The following is a 7,281-nucleotide window of genomic DNA, read 5'->3' on the forward strand; positions in this document are numbered from 1 at the left end:
TGTGTGTGCATGCGTGCGTGCGTGCGTGCGTGCGTGCGTGCGTGCGTGCGTGCGTGCGTGCGTGCGTGCGTGCGTGCGCGTGCGTGTGTGTGTGAGAGAGAGTGTGTGTGTGTGTGTGTGTGTATAACATGCGTGTTTAAAGCCCGTGCAGTCTGCATACCTCTCTTCTCGCCGCCCTCTCTGTGATGCATCCCCAAAGGAGGACATGTTTGTTTGATGTCCTTGATTGTCATTCGCCTGTCTCCCCCCTCCCCCTCGTCCCCCCCCCCCCCCCCGGCATCCTCGCGCTGGAAGGGGAGCTGATGCGGACAGAAAAGGGTCATCCTAGTCTACCACCGCCAGGCTGCACGCGCCAGGCATCTCCCTCCGCTCTCGGCCAATCACGGCCAAGGACTCTGTGATGCAGGGCCCCTCTCACTGGAGGGATTCCGTAGGAACCGCCGCGTGACGACGCTCTGTTAAACAGTCGAGCCCCCCCCCCCCCCCCTCGCCCCAACCCCCCCGCTCTCTTCCTCCTCCTCCACTCATCCCTCTCTCTCTCTCTTTCTCACCGCCCAGCGCTGTCCTTTTTTGTAGCGACGGATAGCACATTGCCATGAGTACGTCTCCCCCAGGGCTCGGCAGAAGATAAGAGCAGCAAAGGCAAAGCAGCAGAATCAGGGTTCAGACTCGTTTTTTATCTCTCTCCCTCTCTCTCTCTCTCTCTCTTTCTTTCTTTCTCAGTCGTGGCGCCACGTTTTCTTTTTAAAAAAAAACAAAAAAAACAAAACATTTTAATCAGATTTCCCCGATGAGCTCTCTTCTGCACGAGGCCAGCCGCGTCCGCAGATCGAGCTGAAGCAGACGGGAGGAGGAGGAGGAGGAGGTGGAGGAGGAAGCTCCAGGTAGGTGGCCGCAAAAACCGCCGCCGTTTCTCTGGGTGCCACGGAAACGCTCGCGGGTGAACGGGGGGGGGGGGGGCAGCGCTGGGTGCCACCTGCTCAGACCAGAGGGCTTGAATTAGGGTGAAGTCCGTGCACCCTTCCCGCCAAACACCCCCCCGCCTTTCCGACAGGGCATCGCTCGCACATGGAACGCGTTCGCCATGGGGGAGCGTAGCTGGGAGCAGGGCAATGGCGGCAGAGAGGACGGGGGATGCCATTGTGGTGGTGGAAGGATGGTGCGATATCCAGATGGAGAGTGTGTGTGTGTGTGTGTGTGTGTGTGTGGAGTGTGTGTGTGTGTGGTGTGTGTGTGGGTGCGTGCACGCAGCAAGATGCCAGATTTGGCTGCCGCTGGTGTCCCCTGGAACCCGATCCCTCTGGTCCACACAATCTGATTATCCTCTCGGCTCCAGCAACCTCCTTCTTTGTGTGTTTCTCCCTCCATCTTTTAAATGTGAGGGGTTTATCTTTTGCTCTAACTGCTTGCAGTTTTGAGTTTTGGCTGCTGATGCTTTCTGAAAAGGCACCCAGCTCTCTCGTGTATGTTTCTCACAGTGTCCCCGTGAAGTGTAAAACATACTGTACATTTGCATTAACTGAAACGATGACGAACTGCCAAGTACAAATACACTCGCAGTATCGTGGGGGTAACTGTTCTGTAGCACAATCGAAAGTGCTTTAATTGTTCGTTTTAGTTTTTTTGCTGCAAATCAAAAGCACTTTTATGGCTTCCGCTCTGTCTGTGCAGGGCTGCGTTGCGCACAGGAAGCGTTGCTATTGGCATACCGGTTGGCACGAGTTGGCGTGCCGTAGTTGTCGACGTCCTTTAACGCGGGACGCCGTCCGAACGGCGAAGCTTCGCCAGGCTTCTCTGTTACTCGCTGGTTTGGGCGGCTGGGTTTTTTATCCACAAACACGGCCTTTTCCCCACAGTGCGTGTGCAGCGTGTGCAGCGTGTGCGGTAGCGTGTGCCGTGTGCGGTTAGCGTGTGTTGCTCGGCGCTGAGAACACCCTGCACACGCACACGCACACGCATCGGGCGCCCCGCGTCGCCAAACGGCAACCCGATTCAGCGGAGAGCGCGCTTGTTTACCCCGCCTCGGGTCGCTCCGTACCTCGGGTGGCAACCGGCCGTGGTTGCCGTGCGCCCAGGGAAGACCTCGTCGGGAGGGTGGGGGGGGGGGGGTTGCTCGGGCTGTGCTTCTCGGCTTACATAATGAATTGCCTCACAGCGCTTGCATAACTCCCTCCTCAGACAGGAACATAACAAGAACAGCCGCGGCCCCTGGTCGCGTTTGCCAAGCGACACCAAAAGGCACACACACACACACCACACGCACGCACACACACACACACCACACACACGCACACACACACACGCACACACACAAACACACACACACACACACACGACACACACACACACACGCACACACACCACGCACGCACACACACACACACACCACACACGCACACACACACCACACACACACACACACGACTTGCGCTGCCGCTGAACTGTGGGTTGGCCAGATTGGCGAAGTAGTGGAGACGGAGGCTTGCGTTAATGCACTACGTTACATTACATTACATCCATTTAGCAGATGGTCTTGTCCAGAGCATCTTACAACGCTCTGTGTTCACGTGGGCAGCATCTGAAGCCCGTTTCCTTACTTATTATAACCATGGCTACCTTTGTTCATCAGAGAATATGAGAATCCTGGTCACGCTAGCATTTAGCATTCTCTTCCTGCTACTTTGAAGCTGGGTCAATGCTAAGTTACGGTGCGGATGTTGTGCACCACCAGCTGTTCCGTGACGAGTGTCACCGGCGGAGCTGGCTTCCTTGAGCTTTTCACAGTAAGATCACGAAAAACGTGTTTTAGTCTCTGCGACACCACGGATCTTTGTCTCCCTGGGTAAATCGTGTCTCTCCTGTCATCGAGGGGGTTGCCTCGCTATGTCCACCGTGTTTAATATCCGTTAATGAGCGGGGAGGCTCAGCAGCCATTGGACTGTGGATACTGAAATCTGGCCCTCAAATCCAAATCTGACCCACAGTTTTATTTTCTTCCCAGGCAATTAACTGGGTAATTAGCGCTGCTGATTGGCCGGACTGTCTGTCACACCTGGCTCCCAGGTAAAAGGAGGGTGGAAAAATGGCAGTCCCCCCCCCCCTCGTCGAAGATGGTGTTTTCAGAAACGGGGAATTATGCCGTTTGTAATGAGGAAATTTTAGAAATTTCTCCGACCGGGACTGCCGGTGAGGGTTGGTGACTGTCGGCAGTTGCAGGGGGGTTGGGGGTTGGGGGTTGGGGGGGGTCTTCTGTTGTAGGGAAAGCTTTTGAAAAAAAGAAGGAGGGCCAGAAACAGCAGTCCCGTTGTGGCTTGACCTTGCGAGACTGCGCCGCTGCGGGTTCCTTCGACAGCCGAGCGCAGGAAATCGTTCGCCGCGCGTTTTTAATCCTTCGCCTCGCCCCTCTGGCGGAGAGGAGGGGTGCGACCGAGCGCGCGTCCGGACGATCTTACCTTCGCCCCCGCAAACCCGTCACGCGCATCCATCTCACGTTCAGCAGGTCGGCGCTGTGTCGTAAACAAACCGCTGCGTTTACAGAGCGCTCGTTCCTCAGTGACGGATAGCGCGTCGCTGTGTGCGAAGGTCACTGCTCCGCTTGCAGTGTCACAGTGAAATATGAATGTATTGTTTCCGCTTTGGATATGAATGCTCTTTTTTTTTTTCTTCTTTAAAAAAAAAGGTCCTGATTGAAATGTATCATCTCTAAAGATTTTTTTATTTATTGTACTTATTTATTTTTAATTGGTTTGAAAGGCCTTTCAGGTTTCAGTTGCCCCCACCATGTCCATAGAAAATAAACTGGAAGAATTTAACAGAAAAAATCTGAGCATGTAAGTAATATAGGGTCTTCTGTGGAAAACATTAATGGGCCAAGTCTTCAAAACCAGTGTAGACAACTGCCAGTCAGAGCAACAAGTTTCTATATGAGTAGCCATGATGCTGGAATCGAATACATTTTCAGCCTTGGACTTCAGATCTTCGCTGTAGTGAGCTTCAGCATAAACTGCATTAGATCATGTACAGTTAGCGCAGTTTTGCAAACAGGATGGGAATCAGCTAAGCTTGCTATAATATTTCAGTACCAGAGACAGCCACAACTATATCAGTGGAAACTGATTTTAAGGAGCGTGGAGTCATGTACAGTGTGTATAACTACATACAGCTTTGAGGGAGGTTAGCATTTACTAATTCCTCATGACAGTGAAGTTTTATGCTTCAGCATCTCTGACTGATAGACTGAGTCAGTGAGTGAGTGAATGAATCAGTGAGTCAGTGAGTGACTGTGTCATTGAGTCAGTGACTGAATCATTGAGTCAGTGAGTGACTGAGTCAGTGAGTCAGTGAGAGATGGCATGTAATTGTGTCACTCCCAAGGCTTGAGATTTCAGGCTTGCAACATATTGCTGCTCAGTTCAACTGTGCACACTTTAATGAGATTAAATCCATAATTGTAAAAGTAATCAAATCTAAAGTTTGTCAGCTCAAATGGCACAAAGGGACATGCCTGTTATTTGCATAAAGGGCAAAGCAATCAGTATCCTGTTTAACACATATTAGAAAAAAGCCACTTTTTGAGACACTACACACGGGAGGTTCATCTACATTTCCTAAACCTGTCAAATGTAGACTGGATTTTTTAAACTGGAGACAGTTTAACTGTAGTCTGGATTTTTAAACTGGAGACAGTTTAACTGTAGACTGGATTTTTAAAACTGGAGACAGTTTAACTGTAGACTGGATTTTTAAACTGTCGACAGTTTAAATGGATTTTTTAAACTGTAGACTGTTTAACTGTAGACTGGATTTTTAAACTGTAGACAGTTTAAATGGATTTTTTAAACTAGACGGTTTTAAAAATCACCCGTGGGTTACTGGCAGCGTGTGAAGTCCAGCCACGCCCCAGGAGTCATTGCTGCTGCCCCTGCTCTTGAGGGTTGGCTCTCCGCTCGTCGGTCGAAAAGTGGAGTGGGCGTGCGTCCCGGCACACGGGGCGCGGCTTAGCCGCGGGCCGGGGGGGAAAGTGGGCGCTCTGAGCCCCAGAAACCGGCGGAGATAAGGTCCAAATTAGGGGATTAGTCACGCGGGGGAAGCGATAAACCCCCGGCACACAATGCGTGGCCCGCGCTGATTAATACCGATCGGACCCGAGCCGCCCTGAGCCGCCGCTCGTCCCGCATTATCTCAAATCCCCACCTTTCAGAACCGGGCCTGTTCAAACGCACGCTCCCGCCCACCGGAGGGGCTCTGTGCGGTCCTGGCACCAGGAGCCAGCGCGCGAGAGAGCTGCCAGCTTCCGGCTCCAGCTCCCAGCTCGGAAAGTTCTGCTGCGAACGAGTAAAGATCAGCGTTGGCCGTCCTGCTGGAAGTGTGGAAGCAGGGGGAGGAAGAGGAGTAATGACAGGAGAGCAGTTTACCTCAGGATCGTGTTTTTTTTATTTCTTATTTTTTTCTCTCACTGAGGGACGCCCTCAAAGCAAATCCTAATGTGTGGTCTGGGTCAGTAGCTACCCGAACGAGTATTATGGTCTGTCATTGTCTTTCCACTGAGGTCCAGAACCTGCCATGCTTCTCTTTGTAGTGAATATTAAAAGATAAACAATCTGCAAACACCAGAGCCCTGTTCATTTGCATATCCTCAATTCTCAATGTGCTCTGTGACATTATATTGGAAATCAGCACCGGAGAGGAGAGAAATGTGTGATATTGCTTTGATAAAAAAATAAGCTTTTGTGTGTATATATATTACTGCAGTATTCAATATTAAACTAGGCCCAAACAGGAAATTACTTTCCCTCCCACAATTTTAATATTCTGGTTGTTTGGGACCCGATGTAGAAATATAAATTATCGCGAAGGCTTACTCGCGGTACCTTTCCACCTTAGAGCATTTGTCGTGCCGGGGGTGGTGTAGAGGAGGATCTAGGCGGTAAATGAAGATTGCAAGGTCCCTTGCAACACATGCCCACCCACAATGCACCTTGCCTCTGCTTGTTTATTGAGGCAGAGGCGGCCGGAGGGGAGTAATTATTACAGAAGGGCAAACGCGGACACGGAGGCCAGCCGGAGGACATATTGAATATTTTATGAGCGTAATAAGGAACGATGGAACGTGCAGAGGAATGCAGCTCTGCCCCCTCCCCTTTACACCACCGCCAACCCCGCCTTAACACGTTTCATACGCTCACCGACTGACGGCGTATAAGCGGGAGGAATGAGGAATCCCACAATGCATCGCTGCAGGACTAGCTGACACAGTGAGAGAGGAAGCGGGGGGGTGGATGTAGCGCCCCGGGGGGGGGGGGGGTGATGCTGTAATGAACGAGGGTTTTTATAAAGTTGTTTTCGTTTGACGCGCTGCTGAACGCGGTAGCGGGCGCGTGCGGCTGGATCCGATGGGCTTTTTTTTTTTAGCGGGAGCTCTCGTCAGGGCCCGGGCCCCCCAGGCGGGCGCTCCGGATCGCGGTGCGGTGGCTCTGTGATTGAGCCACTGAGAGGCCCATTGTGCCTTAAGTAGCGGCAATGCCCTCCATCACTCTTCATGATGACTGACATCACGGGCTGTATGAGACCGGGCAGGCGAGCGGAGAATGCAGCACACACACACATACCAGACTGTGGTGAACGTTCAGGCTTCGCCTGCATATGCATGTGCTACATTATGTTGAGTCCTTTAGCAGACACTCTTATCCAGAGCAACTTAACCCTTTGAAGAGTAGGCTTCTCGGAATGGTTTTTCTTTTCAAAATTCCAGGTCATTGTTCCATTGTTTTCAGTAGTGATTGTTACATCAGCATTAGGATGCTCAGTTAAAAACATTCTAATTACATACTTGTGATCTTGCACCTTAAAGGGTTAAGCCCTATTCAGGCTGGATTAGTTTTGCAGTGGGCTGTGCTGTATTAAGATTTTCAAGGTGTATTGTCTGGTCAATGACTCAATGGGTTCTTCAATAAAGTCTGGTTTCTGAACGCCACGCGCCACCAAAATCATTCACTGCAAAACTCTTTGAGATGCATTGTTCCAGGTTTGATGTCCATGTGATTCATAGTTGTGTCGTCATATTTATGTCTAAAGGATCACTGGGTTATTAAGACATTGCTGTGTGTCAAAGGGTGTCAGTTCCATCTCAATTCAGTCAAATCAGGACAGGAATTGGAATTCAATTCGATTCATTTAAAAAATCCTCATAGAACATCATGGGCATTCTTCAATTAATGCATTGATGTGCGGTTAATTTCCTGAATTGATTGCACTGAAGTGGAATTGACTCCGGTGTGCACC

At 50.9% G+C, this 7,281-nt stretch overlaps 1 protein-coding gene across 2 annotated transcripts in view; it reads left to right on the forward strand.

The window, feature by feature from the left end:
* Positions 1-535: 535 nt before the first annotated feature.
* syt1a (synaptotagmin Ia) overlaps positions 536-7,281 on the forward strand; it is a 231,418-nt gene continuing 224,672 nt past the window's right edge. For both annotated transcript variants that reach the window (XM_035426718.1, XM_035426717.1), the window contains exon 1: positions 536-884. The gene's annotated coding sequence lies outside the window, so the exon portion shown is untranslated. The remainder of the gene's footprint in view (positions 885-7,281) is intronic.

The sequence above is a fragment of the Anguilla anguilla genome, chromosome 7 (assembly GCF_013347855.1).
Source record: "Anguilla anguilla isolate fAngAng1 chromosome 7, fAngAng1.pri, whole genome shotgun sequence".
NCBI classification, from domain to species: Eukaryota; Metazoa; Chordata; class Actinopteri; order Anguilliformes; family Anguillidae; genus Anguilla; species Anguilla anguilla.